At 36.8% G+C, this 15,307-nt stretch overlaps 5 pseudogenes; all 5 read right to left on the reverse strand.

Annotated features, from left to right (window-relative positions):
• Positions 1 to 238: 238 nt before the first annotated feature.
• On the reverse strand, positions 239 to 329 carry LOC130359230 (U2 spliceosomal RNA; annotated as a pseudogene).
• A 520-nt stretch (positions 330 to 849) lies between these two features.
• Positions 850 to 940, reverse strand: LOC130359588 (U2 spliceosomal RNA; annotated as a pseudogene).
• A 4,253-nt stretch (positions 941 to 5,193) lies between these two features.
• LOC130359599 (U2 spliceosomal RNA) lies at positions 5,194 to 5,284 on the reverse strand (annotated as a pseudogene).
• A 5,598-nt stretch (positions 5,285 to 10,882) lies between these two features.
• On the reverse strand, positions 10,883 to 10,973 carry LOC130359610 (U2 spliceosomal RNA; annotated as a pseudogene).
• A 520-nt stretch (positions 10,974 to 11,493) lies between these two features.
• Positions 11,494 to 11,584, reverse strand: LOC130359622 (U2 spliceosomal RNA; annotated as a pseudogene).
• Between the last annotated feature and the right edge of the window lie 3,723 nt (positions 11,585 to 15,307).

Here is a 15,307-nt window from a genome sequence, read left to right on the forward strand (position 1 = left end):
TTCTATGATCCTAGCCAGAAGGCCGGGAATCAAGAGATCATGGTGCCCGTGCTTCAACTCAGTGAGTCTATCCTCCCAGTGAGTTTCGGCACCTCGGGGTCACCACTCCCCGAGGCACTAAAGTACCTCGGCTCTAGACCCACTCAGCCTTGCATGAGACCCGGAGGAAGCAGGTCACATCAGGGCAGCCCCGAAACGGCCCGGTACACCTGCTCCATACCATGCAGCACCCATCCCCACGAGCTCCATACTGGCGTCGCCTGCCACCAGCATGAAACTGATAAGAACAGATACTACACTTGATCTTAGCCAAAAAGCCGAGAAGCTACACATTTTACATACAGATATAAAACCAACAAGGTTCCTTCTTACTAGGCTTTTGTAATAAATAGTACAATATTAAACAGAGTTAAGAAAGCTGGCTATGGGAACGTTATTGTATTATCTATTGAGAGAACAGCGAAATGTTAGACACTGTGCCCTAATAGAGGCCTCCTCCTCCCCTACAGCCTTCCTATCCATCTCCAAATTGGTGCCTTACCAATTCTTTGTATCATTTTATGCAAATGACAGTGCACAGAAACGCTCCCATAGCCTACAATCTAAAAATTTTTCAACCCAAATGTTTAAAATTCACCAATTTTGTCAAATCAACATACATTACGTCTCAAGGAGTTATGTGCTGTTGAAGTGAAGAAAAATGTTTCAGTCCTCGGCTCTAGACCCACTCAGCCTTGCGTGAGACCCGGAGGAAGCAGGTCACATCAGGGCAGCCGTCAAGTTGATTCCTCAGAACCAGCCCCGAAACGGCCCGGTACACCTGCTCCATACCATGCAGCACCCATCCCCACGAGCTCCATACTGGCGTCGCCTGCCACCAGCATGAAACTGATAAGAACAGATACTACACTTGATCTTAGCCAAAAAGCCGAGAAGCTACACATTTTACATACAGATATAAAACCAACAAGGTTCCTTCTTACTAGGCTTTTGTAATAAATAGTACAAAATTAAACAGAGTTAAGAAAGCTGGCTATGGGAACGTTATTGTATTATCTATTGAGAGAACAGCGAAATGTTAGACACTGTGCCCTAATAGAGGCCTCCTCCCCTACAGCCTTCTTATCCATCTCCAAATTGGCGCCTTACCAATTCTTTGTATCATTTTATGCAAATGACAGTATACAGAAATGCTCCCATTGCCTACAATCTCAAACATTTTTAACCCAAATTTTAAAAATTCACCAATTTTATCAAATCAACATACAATACTTCTACATGAATTATGTGCTGTTGAAGTGAAGAAAAATGTTTGTCTCATGATTTTGTTTAAAAAATCATGGACAATATTTAAAACAAACTATGATTTGGGTTAAAAAAAACAAAGGTACAAACAGGAATACAAAAAAATCATCACAATAGCTGGCAAGTACAGCCCATTATTGGTATAAGTGTACACATAGCAAAACTATACATTTTACATACAGATATAAGATCAACAAGGTTCCTTCTTACTAGGCTTTTATAATCAAGAAATTGCCATCCCCTGTCAAAATCAAATAGTACAATATTGAACAGAGTTAAGATAGCTGGCTATGGGAACGTTACTGTATTATCTATTGAGAGCACAGCGAAATATTAGACACTGTGCCCTAATAGAGGCCTCCTCCTCCCCTACAGCCTTCCTATCCATCTCCAAAATCGGTGCGTGACCATTTCTTTGCATCATTTTATGCAAACGACAGTACACAGAAATGCTTCCATAGCCTACAATCTCAACATTTTTTAACCCAAATCTTTTAAAGTCACTAATTTCGTCATATCAACATACATAACTTCTCAAAGTGTCATCTGCTGTTGAAGTGAAGAAAAAATGTTTCAGTCTCATGATTTTGTTTAAAAATCATGGACAATAATAAAAACAAACTATGATTTGGGTTAAAAAAACAAAGGTACAAATAGGAATACAAAAAAATCATCACATTAGCTGGCAAGTACAGCCCATTATTGGTATAAGTGTACACATAGCAAAACTATACATTTTACATACAGATACAAAAAACAACAAGGTTCCTTCTTACTAGGCTTTTGTAATCAAGAAATTGCCATCCCCTGTCAAAAACAAATAGTACAATATTGAACAGAGTTAAGATAGCTGGCTATGGCAACGTTACTGTATTATCTATTGAGAGCACAGCGAAATATTAGACACTGTGCCCTAATAGAGGCCTCCCCTACAGCCTTCCTATCCATCTCCAAATTGGCGCGTTGCCAACTCTTTGTATCATTTTATGCAAATGACAGTGCACAGAAAAGCTCCCATAGCCTACAAGTTAAAAATTTTTTAACCCAAATGTTTAAAATTCACCAATTTTGTCAAATCAACATACATTACGTCTCAAGGAGTTATGTGCTGTTGAAGTGAAGAAAGATGTTTCAGTCTCATGATTTTTTTTAAAAATCATGGACAATATTTAAAATAAACTATGATTGGGGTTAAAAAAACAAAGGTACAAATAGGAATACAAAAAAATCATCACAATAGCTGGCAAGTACAGCCCATTATTGGTATAAGTGTACACATAGCAAAACTATAGTTAAGATAGCTGGCTATGGGAACGTTACTGTATTATCTATTGAGAGCACAGCGAAATATTAGACACTGTGCCCTAATAGAAGCCTCCTCCTCCCCTACAGCCTTCCTATCCATCTCCAAAATCGGTGCGTGACCATTTCTTTGCATCATTTTATGCAAACGACAGTACACAGTAATGCTTCCATAGCCTACAATCTCAACATTTTTTAACCCAAATTTTTTAAAGTCACTAATTTCGTCATATCAACATACATAACTTCTCAAGGTGTCATATGCTGTTGAAGTGAAGAAAAAATGTTTCAGTCTCATGATTTTGTTTAAAAATCATGGACAATAATAAAAACAAACTATGATTTGGGTTAAAAAACAAACAAAGGTACAAATAGGAATACAAAAAAATCATCACATTAGCTGGCAAGTACAGCCCATTATTGGTATAAGTGTACATATAGCAAAACTATAAATTTTACATACAGATATAAAAAACAACAAGGTTCCTTCTTACTAGGCTTTTGTAATCATGAAATTGCCATCCCCTGTCAAAAACAAATAGTACAATATTGAACAGAGTTAAGATAGCTGGCTATGGGAACGTTACTGTATTATCTATTGAGAGCACAGTGAAATATTAGACACTGTGCCCTAATAGAGGCCTCCTCCTCCCCTATAGCCGTCCTATCCATCTCCAAATTGGCGCCTTGCCAATTCTTTGTATCATTTTATGCAAATGACAGTGCACAGAAACGCTCCCATAGCCTACAATCAAAAAAATTTTTAACCCAAATGTTTAAAATTCACCAATTTTGTCAAATCAACATACATTACGTCTCAAGGAGTTATGTGCTGTTGAAGTGAAGAAAGATGTTTCAGTCTCATGATTTTTTTAAAAAATAATGGACAATATTTAAAATAAACTATGATTGGGGTTAAAAAAACAAAGGTACAAATAGGAATACAAAAAAATCATCACAATAGCTGGCAAGTACAGCCCATTATTGGTATAAGTGTACACATAGCAAAACTATACATTTTACATACAGATATAAAAAACAACAAGATTCCTTCTTACTAGGCTTTTGTAATCAAGAAATTGCCATCCCCTGTCAAAAACAAATAGTACAATATTGAACAGAGTTAAGATAGCTGGCTATGGGAACGTTACTGTATTATCTATTGAGAGCACAGTGAAATATTAGACACTGTGCCCTAATAGAGGCCTCCTCCTCCCCTATAGCCGTCCTATCCATCTCCAAATTGGCGCCTTGCCAATTCTTTGTATCATTTTATGCAAATGACAGTGCACAGAAACGCTCCCATAGCCTACAATCTAAAAAATTTTTAACCCAAATGTTTAAAAATCACCAATTTTGTCAAATCAACATACATTATGTCTCAAGGAGTTATGTGCTGTTGAAGTGAAGAAAAATGATTGTCTCATGATTTTTTTTTTTAAATCATGGTGAATATTTAAAACAAACTATGATTGGGGTTAAAAAAACAAAGGTACAAATAGGAATACAAAAAAATCATCACAATAGCTGGCAAGTACAGCCCATTATTGGTATAAGTGTACACATAGCAAAACTATAGTTAAGATAGCTGGCTATAGGAACTTTACTGTATTATCTATTGAGAGCACAGCGAAATGTTAGACACTGTGCCCTAATAGAGGCCTCCTCCTCCCCTACAGCCTTCCTATCCATCTCCAAAATCGGTGCGTGACCATTTCTTTGCATCATTTTATGCAAACGACAGTACACAGAAATGCTTCCATAGCCTACAATCTCAACATTTTTTAACCCAAATCTTTTAAAGTCACTAATTTCGTCATATCAACATACATAACTTCTCAAAGTGTCATCTGCTGTTGAAGTGAAGAAAAAATGTTTCAGTCTCATGATTTTGTTTAAAAATCATGGACAATAATAAAAACAAACTATGATTTGGGTTAAAAAAAGCAAAGGTACAAATAGGAATACAAAAAAATCATCACATTAGCTGGCAAGTACAGCCCATTATTGGTATAAGTGTACACATAGCAAAACTATACATTTTACATACAGATACAAAAAACAACAAGGTTCCTTCTTACTAGGCTTTTGTAATCAAGAAATTGCCATCCCCTGTCAAAAACAAATAGTACAAAATTAAACAGAGTTAAGATAGCTGGCTATGGGAACGTTACTGCATTATCTATTGAGAGAACAGCGAAATGTTAGACACTGTGCCCTAATAGAGGCCTCCTCCTCCCCTACAGCCTTCCTATCCATCTCCAAATTGGCGCCTTGCCAATTCTTTGTATCATTTTATGCAAATGACAGTGCACAGAAACGCTCCCATAGCCTACAATCTAAAAAATTTTTAACCCAAATGTTTAAAATTCACCAATTTTGTCAAATCAACATACATTACGTCTCAAGGAGTTATGTGCTGTTGAAGTGAAGAAAAATGTTTCAGTCCTCGGCTCTAGACCCACTCAGCCTTGCGTGAGACCCGGAGGAAGCAGGTCACATCAGGGCAGCCGTCAATGTGATTCCTCAGAACCAGCCCCGAAACGGCCCGGTACACCTGCTCCATACCATGCAGCACCCATCCCCACGAGCTCCATACTGGCGTCGCCTGCCACCAGCATGAAACTGATAAGAACAGATACTACACTTGATCTTAGCCAAAAAGCCGAGAAGCTACACATTTTACATACAGATATAAAACCAACAAGGTTCCTTCTTACTAGGCTTTTATAATCAAGAAATTGCCATCCCCTGTCAAAATCAAATAGTACAATATTGAACAGAGTTAAGATAGCTGGCTATGGGAACGTTACTGTATTATCTATTGAGAGCACAGCGAAATATTAGACACTGTGCCATAATAGAGGCCTCCTCCTCCCCTACAGCCTTCCTATCCATCTCCAAAATCGGTGCGTGACCATTTCTTTGCATCATTTTATGCAAACGACAGTACACAGAAATGCTTCCATAGCCTACAATCTCAACATTTTTTAACCCAAATCTTTTAAAGTCACTAATTTCGTCATATCAACATACATAACTTCTCAAAGTGTCATCTGCTGTTGAAGTGAAGAAAAAATGTTTCAGTCTCATGATTTTGTTTAAAAATCATGGACAATAATAAAAACAAACTATGATTTGGGTTAAAAAAACAAAGGTACAAATAGGAATACAAAAAAATCATCACATTAGCTGGCAAGTACAGCCCATTATTGGTATAAGTGTACATATAGCAAAACTATAAATTTTACATACAGATATAAAAAACAACAAGGTTCCTTCTTAATAGGCTTTTGTAATCAAGAAATTGCCACCCCCTGTCAAAAACAAATAGTACAATAATGAACAGAGTTAAGATAGCTGGCTATGGCAACGTTACTGTATTATCTATTGAGAGCACAGCGAAATATTAGACACTGTGCCCTAATAGAGGCCTCCTCCTCCCCTACAGCCTTCCTATCCATCTCCAAATTGGCGCCTTGCCAACTCTTTGTATCATTTTATGCAAATGACAGTGCACAGAAAAGCTCCCATAGCCTACAAGTTAAAAATTTTTTAACCCAAATGTTTAAAATTCACCAATTTTGTCAAATCAACATACATTACGTCTCAAGGAGTTATGTGCTGTTGAAGTGAAGAAAGATGTTTCAGTCTCATGATTTTTTTTAAAAATCATGGACATTATTTAAAATAAACTATGATTGGGGTTAAAAAAACAAAGGTACAAATAGGAATACAAAAAAATCATCACAATAGCTGGCAAGTACAGCCCATTATTGGTATAAGTGTACACATAGCAAAACTATAGTTAAGATAGCTGGCTATGGGAACGTTACTGTATTATCTATTGAGAGCACAGCGAAATATTAGACACTGTGCCCTAATAGAGGCCTCCTCCTCCCCTACAGCCTTCCTATCCATCTCCAAAATCGGTGCGTGACCATTTCTTTGCATCATTTTATGCAAACGACAGTACACAGTAATGCTTCCATAGCCTACAATCTCAACATTTTTTAACCCAAATTTTTTAAAGTCACTAATTTCGTCATATCAACATGCATAACTTCTCAAGGTGTCATATGCTGTTGAAGTGAAGAAAAAATGTTTCAGTCTCATGATTTTGTTTAAAAATCATGGACAATAATAAAAACAAACTATGATTTGGGTTAAAAAACAAACAAAGGTACAAATAGGAATACAAAAAAATCATCACATTAGCTGGCAAGTACAGCCCATTATTGGTATAAGTGTACATATAGCAAAACTATAAATTTTACATACAGATATAAAAAACAACAAGGTTCCTTCTTACTAGGCTTTTGTAATCAAGAAATTGCCACCCCCTGTCAAAAACAAATAGTACAATAATGAACAGAGTTAAGATAGCTGGCTATGGCAACGTTACTGTATTATCTATTGAGAGCACAGCGAAATATTAGACACTGTGCCCTAATAGAGGCCTCCTCCTCCCCTACAGCCGTCCTATCCATCTCCAAATTGGCGCCTTGCCAAATCTTTGTATCATTTTATGCAAATGACAGTGCACAGAAACGCTCCCATAGCCTACAATCTAAACATTTTTTAACCCAAATGTTTAAAATTCACCAATTTTGTCAAATCAACATACATTACGTCTCAAGGAGTTATGTGCTGTTGAAGTGAAGAAAAATGATTGTCTCATGATTTTTTTTTAAATCATGGACAATATTTAAAACAAACTATGATTGGGGTTAAAAAAACAAAGGTACAAATAGGAATACAAAAAAATCATCACAATAGCTGGCAAGTACAGCCCATTATTGGTATAAGTGTACACATAGCAAAACTATAGTTAAGATAGCTGGCTATAGGAACTTTACTGTATTATCTATTGAGAGCACAGCGAAATGTTAGACACTGTGCCCTAATAGAGGCCTCCTCCTCCCCTACAGCCTTCCTATCCATCTCCAAAATCGGTGCGTGACCATTTCTTTGCATCATTTTATGCAAACGACAGTACACAGTAATGCTTCCATAGCCTACAATCTCAACATTTTTTAACCCAAATTTTTTAAAGTCACTAATTTCGTCATATCAACATACATAACTTCTCAAGGTGTCATATGCTGTTGAAGTGAAGAAAAAATGTTTCAGTCTCATGATTTTGTTTAAAAATCATGGACAATAATAAAAACAAACTATGATTTGGGTTAAAAAAAACAAAGGTACAAATAGGAATACAAAAAAATCATCACATTAGCTGGCAAGTACAGCCCATTATTGGTATAAGTGTACACATAGCAAAACTATACATTTTACATACAGATATAAAAAACAACAAGGTTCCTTCTTACTAGGCTTTTGTAATCATGAAATTGCCATCCCCTGTCAAAAACAAATAGTACAATATTGAACAGAGTTAAGATAGCTGGCTATGGGAACGTTACTGTATTATCTATTGAGAGCACAGTGAAATATTAGACACTGTGCCCTAATAGAGGCCTCCTCCTCCCCTATAGCCGTCCTATCCATCTCCAAATTGGCGCCTTGCCAATTCTTTGTATCATTTTATGCAAATGACAGTGCACAGAAACGCTCCCATAGCCTACAATCTAAAAAATTTTTAACCCAAATGTTTAAAATTCACCAATTTTGTCAAATCAACATACATTACGTCTCAAGGAGTTATGTGCTGTTGAAGTGAAGAAAGATGTTTCAGTCTCATGATTTTTTTTAAAAATAATGGACAATATTTAAAATAAACTATGATTGGGGTTAAAAAAACAAAGGTACAAATAGGAATACAAAAAAATCATCACAATAGCTGGCAAGTACAGCCCATTATTGGTATAAGTGTACACATAGCAAAACTATACATTTTACATACAGATATAAAAAACAACAAGATTCCTTCTTACTAGGCTTTTGTAATCAAGAAATTGCCATCCCCTGTCAAAAACAAATAGTACAATATTGAACAGAGTTAAGATAGCTGGCTATGGGAACGTTACTGTATTATCTATTGAGAGCACAGTGAAATATTAGACACTGTGCCCTAATAGAGGCCTCCTCCTCCCCTATAGCCATCCTATCCATCTCCAAATTGGCGCCTTGCCAATTCTTTGTATCATTTTATGCAAATGACAGTGCACAGAAACGCTCCCATAGCCTACAATCTAAAAAAATTTTAACCCAAATGTTTAAAAATCACCAATTTTGTCAAATCAACATACATTACGTCTCAAGGAGTTATGTGCTGTTGAAGTGAAGAAAAATGATTGTCTCATGATTTTTTTTTAAATCATGGACAATATTTAATACAAACTATGATTGGGGTTAAAAAAACAAAGGTACAAATAGGAATACAAAAAAATCATCACAATAGCTGGCAAGTACAGCCCATTATTGGTATAAGTGTACACATAGCAAAACTATAGTTAAGATAGCTGGCTATAGGAACTTTACTGTATTATCTATTGAGAGCACAGCGAAATGTTAGACACTGTGCCCTAATATAGGCCTCCTCCTCCCCTACAGCCTTCCTATCCATCTCCAAAATCGTAGCGTGACCATTTCTTTGCATCATTTTATGCAAACGACAGTACACAGTAATGCTTCCCTAGCCTACAATGTCAACATTTTTTAACCCAAATTTTTTAAAGTCACTAATTTCGTCATATCAACATACATAACTTCTCAAGGTGTCAAATGCTGTTGAAGTGAAGAAAAAATGTTTCAGTCTCATGATTTTGTTTAAAAATCATGGACAATAATAAAAACAAACTATGATTTGGGTTAAAAAAACAAAGGTACAAATAGGAATACAAAAAAATCATCACATTAGCTGGCAAGTACAGCCCATTATTGGTATAAGTGTACACATAGCAAAACTATACATTTTACATACAGATACAAAAAACAACAAGGTTCCTTCTTACTAGGCTTTTGTAATCAAGAAATTGCCATCCCCTGTCAAAAACAAATAGTACAAAATTAAACAGAGTTAAGATAGCTGGCTATGGGAACGTTACTGCATTATCTATTGAGAGAACAGCGAAATGTTAGACACTGTGCCCTAATAGAGGCCTCCTCCTCCCCTACAGCCTTCCTATCCATCTCCAAATTGGCGCCTTGCCAATTCTTTGTATCATTTTATGCAAATGACAGTGCACAGAAACGCTCCCATAGCCTACAATCTAAAAAATTTTTAACCCAAATGTTTAAAATTCACCAATTTTGTCAAATCAACATACATTACGTCTCAAGGAGTTATGTGCTGTTGAAGTGAAGAAAAATGTTTCAGTCTCATGATTTTTTTTAAAATCATGGACAATATTTAAAACAAACTATGATTTGGGTTAAAAAAATAAAGGTACAAATAGGAATATAAAAAAATCATCACAATTGCCGGCAAGTACAGCCCACTATTGGTATAAGTGTACACATAGCAAAACTATACATTTTACATACAGATATAAAAACAACAAGGTTCCTTCTTACTAGGTTTTTGTATTTATCTAAGAGCCGAGGAACATGCTCTCGAATCACCCAAAGTGCAAGAAAAAGAGCAAACGTGTTACACTAAAAAAAAAAATGCACAGAGGATGCGGTCCATCGCAAGAACTTCTCCGATAGGAGAGAGGCCCCCCAACAAACCTTACCCTTCTCCTCCGGACCAAAAGGTACCTGCGAGGTTCCAGGTTCGATGTCCCTTTTTGCTGAAGCTACTAAGGGACCACAAATGCTCACGGCATCCCCCTAGGCGTTAGCCAAGGTATCTGCCCGCAGAGCCGATAACGGTAGGTACCCTGTCAGAGCAGGAGCACCCGGGGTGTTTGCAGGGAGGTGCGGAACCTAATGGCCACTCACACCTCCCCTAGACCACCAGGAGGGACACCCAGAAGGGCTACCGCATCCTGACAAATCCTGTGGACACACAATACGCAAAAAGTTACACAGTGAGACAAAAAGAAATAAATAAGTGAATATGTGCAGTTATACTACCTAGACATCCGGCCGGATCTATAAAAATTTCTATGATCCTAGCCAGAAGGCCGGGAATCAAGAGATCATGGTGCCCGTGCTTCAACTCAGTGAGTCTATCCTCCCAGTGAGTTTCGGCACCTCGGGGTCACCACTCCCCGAGGCACTAAAGTACCTCGGCTCTAGACCCACTCAGCCTTGCGTGAGACCCGGAGGAAGCAGGTCACATCAGGGCAGCCGTCAAGGTGATTCCTCAGAACCAGCCCCGAAACGGCCCGGTACACCTGCTCCATACCATGCAGCACCCATCCCCACGAGCTCCATACTGGCGTCGCCTGCCACCAGCATGAAACTGATAAGAACAGATACTACACTTGATCTTAGCCAAAAAGCCGAGAAGCTACACATTTTACATACAGATATAAAACCAACAAGGTTCCTTCTTACTAGGCTTTTGTACTAAATAGTACAATATTAAACAGAGTTAAGAAAGCTGGCTATGGGAACGTTATTGTATTATCTATTGAGAGAACAGCGAAATGTTAGACACTGTGCCCTAATAGAGGCCTCCTCCTCCCCTACAGCCTTCCTATCCATCTCCAAATTGGTGCCTTACCAATTCTTTGTATCATTTTATGCAAATGACAGTGCACAGAAACGCTCCCATAGCCTACAATCTAAAATTTTTTTAACCCAAATGTTTAAAATTCACCAATTTTGTCAAATCAACATACATTACGTCTCAAGGAGTTATGTGCTGTTGAAGTGAAGAAAAATGTTTCAGTCCTCGGCTCTAGACCCACTCAGCCTTGCGTGAGACCCGGAGGAAGCAGGTCACATCAGGGCAGCCGTCAAGTTGATTCCTCAGAACCAGCCCCGAAACGGCCCGGTACACCTGCTCCATACCATGCAGCACCCATCCCCACGAGCTCCATACTGGCGTCGCCTGCCACCAGCATGAAACTGATAAGAACAGATACTACACTTGATCTTAGCCAAAAAGCCGAGAAGCTACACATTTTACATACAGATATAAAACCAACAAGGTTCCTTCTTACTAGGCTTTTGTAATAAATAGTACAAAATTAAACAGAGTTAAGAAAGCTGGCTATGGGAACGTTATTGTATAATCTATTGAGAGAACAGCGAAATGTTAGACACTGTGCCCTAATAGAGGCCTCCTCCCCTACAGCCTTCTTATCCATCTCCAAATTGGCGCCTTACCAATTCTTTGTATCATTTTATGCAAATGACAGTATACAGAAATGCTCCCATTGCCTACAATCTCAAACATTTTTAACCCAAATTTTAAAAATTCACCAATTTTATCAAATCAACATACAATACTTCTACATGAATTATGTGCTGTTGAAGTGAAGAAAAATGTTTGTCTCATGATTTTGTTTAAAAAATCATGGACAATATTTAAAACAAACTATGATTTGGGTTAAAAAAAACAAAGGTACAAACAGGAATACAAAAAAATCATCACAGTAGCTGGCAAGTACAGCCCATTATTGGTATAAGTGTACACATAGCAAAACTATACATTTTACATACAGATATAAGATCAACAAGGTTCCTTCTTACTAGGCTTTTATAATCAAGAAATTGCCATCCCCTGTCAAAATCAAATAGTACAATATTGAACAGAGTTAAGATAGCTGGCTATGGGAACGTTACTGTATTATCTATTGAGAGCACAGCGAAATATTAGACACTGTGCCCTAATAGAGGCCTCCTCCTCCCCTACAGCCTTCCTATCCATCTCCAAAATCGGTGCGTGACCATTTCTTTGCATCATTTTATGCAAACGACAGTACACAGAAATGCTTCCATAGCCTACAATCTCAACATTTTTTAACCCAAATCTTTTAAAGTCACTAATTTCGTCATATCAACATACATAACTTCTCAAAGTGTCATCTGCTGTTGAAGTGAAGAAAAAATGTTTCAGTCTCATGATTTTGTTTAAAAATCATGGACAATAATAAAAACAAACTATGATTTGGGTTAAAAAAACAAAGGTACAAATAGGAATACAAAAAAATCATCACAATAGCTGGCAAGTACAGCCCATTATTGGTATAAGTGTACACATAGCAAAACTATACATTTTACATACAGATACAAAAAACAACAAGGTTCCTTCTTACTAGGCTTTTGTAATCAAGAAATTGCCATCCCCTGTCAAAAACAAATAGTACAATATTGAACAGAGTTAAGATAGCTGGCTATGGCAACGTTACTGTATTATCTATTGAGAGCACAGCGAAATATTAGACACTGTGCCCTAATAGAGGCCTCCCCTACAGCCTTCCTATCCATCTCCAAATTGGCGCGTTGCCAACTCTTTGTATCATTTTATGCAAATGACAGTGCACAGAAAAGCTCCCATAGCCTACAAGTTAAAATTTTTTTAACCCAAATGTTTAAAATTCACCAATTTTGTCAAATCAACATACATTACGTCTCAAGGAGTTATGTGCTGTTGAAGTGAAGAAAGATGTTTCAGTCTCATGATTTTTTTTAAAAATCATGGACATTATTTAAAATAAACTATGATTGGGGTTAAAAAAACAAAGGTACAAATAGGAATACAAAAAAATCATCACAATAGCTGGCAAGTACAGCCCATTATTGGTATAAGTGTACACATAGCAAAACTATAGTTAAGATAGCTGGCTATGGGAACGTTACTGTATTATCTATTGAGAGCACAGCGAAATATTAGACACTGTGCCCTAATAGAGGCCTCCTCCTCCCCTACAGCCTTCCTATCCATCTCCAAAATCGGTGCGTGACCATTTCTTTGCATCATTTTATGCAAACGACAGTACACAGTAATGCTTCCATAGCCTACAATCTCAACATTTTTTAACCCAAATTTTTTAAAGTCACTAATTTCGTCATATCAACATGCATAACTTCTCAAGGTGTCATATGCTGTTGAAGTGAAGAAAAAATGTTTCAGTCTCATGATTTTGTTTAAAAATCATGGACAATAATAAAAACAAACTATGATTTGGGTTAAAAAACAAACAAAGGTACAAATAGGAATACAAAAAAATCATCACATTAGCTGGCAAGTACAGCCCATTATTGGTATAAGTGTACATATAGCAAAACTATAAATTTTACATACAGATATAAAAAACAACAAGGTTCCTTCTTACTAGGCTTTTGTAATCAAGAAATTGCCACCCCCTGTCAAAAACAAATAGTACAATAATGAACAGAGTTAAGATAGCTGGCTATGGCAACGTTACTGTATTATCTATTGAGAGCACAGCGAAATATTAGACACTGTGCCCTAATAGAGGCCTCCTCCTCCCCTACAGCCGTCCTATCCATCTCCAAATTGGCGCCTTGCCAAATCTTTGTATCATTTTATGCAAATGACAGTGCACAGAAACGCTCCCATAGCCTACAATCTAAACATTTTTTAACCCAAATGTTTAAAATTCACCAATTTTGTCAAATCAACATACATTACGTCTCAAGGAGTTATGTGCTGTTGAAGTGAAGAAAAATGATTGTCTCATGATTTTTTTTTAAATCATGGACAATATTTAAAACAAACTATGATTGGGGTTAAAAAAACAAAGGTACAAATAGGAATACAAAAAAATCATCACAATAGCTGGCAAGTACAGCCCATTATTGGTATAAGTGTACACATAGCAAAACTATAGTTAAGATAGCTGGCTATAGGAACTTTACTGTATTATCTATTGAGAGCACAGCGAAATGTTAGACACTGTGCCCTAATAGAGGCCTCCTCCTCCCCTACAGCCTTCCTATCCATCTCCAAAATCGGTGCGTGACCATTTCTTTGCATCATTTTATGCAAACGACAGTACACAGTAATGCTTCCATAGCCTACAATCTCAACATTTTTTAACCCAAATTTTTTAAAGTCACTAATTTCGTCATATCAACATACATAACTTCTCAAGGTGTCATATGCTGTTGAAGTGAAGAAAAAATGTTTCAGTCTCATGATTTTGTTTAAAAATCATGGACAATAATAAAAACAAACTATGATTTGGGTTAAAAAAAACAAAGGTACAAATAGGAATACAAAAAAATCATCACATTAGCTGGCAAGTACAGCCCATTATTGGTATAAGTGTACACATAGCAAAACTATACATTTTACATACAGATATAAAAAACAACAAGGTTCCTTCTTACTAGGCTTTTGTAATCATGAAATTGCCATCCCCTGTCAAAAACAAATAGTACAATATTGAACAGAGTTAAGATAGCTGGCTATGGGAACGTTACTGTATTATCTATTGAGAGCACAGTGAAATATTAGACACTGTGCCCTAATAGAGGCCTCCTCCTCCCCTATAGCCGTCCTATCCATCTCCAAATTGGCGCCTTGCCAATTCTTTGTATCATTTTATGCAAATGACAGTGCACAGAAACGCTCCCATAGCCTACAATCTAAAAAATTTTTAACCCAAATGTTTAAAATTCACCAATTTTGTCAAATCAACATACATTACGTCTCAAGGAGTTATGTGCTGTTGAAGTGAAGAAAGATGTTTCAGTCTCATGATTTTTTTTAAAAATAATGGACAATATTTAAAATAAACTATGATTGGGGTTAAAAAAACAAAGGTACAAATAGGAATACAAAAAAATCATCACAATAGCTGGCAAGTACAGCCCATTATTGGTATAAGTGTACACATAGCAAAACTATACATTTTACATACAGATATAA

Source organism: Hyla sarda, chromosome 2 (assembly GCF_029499605.1).
Source record: "Hyla sarda isolate aHylSar1 chromosome 2, aHylSar1.hap1, whole genome shotgun sequence".
NCBI lineage: Eukaryota > Metazoa > Chordata > Amphibia > Anura > Hylidae > Hyla > Hyla sarda.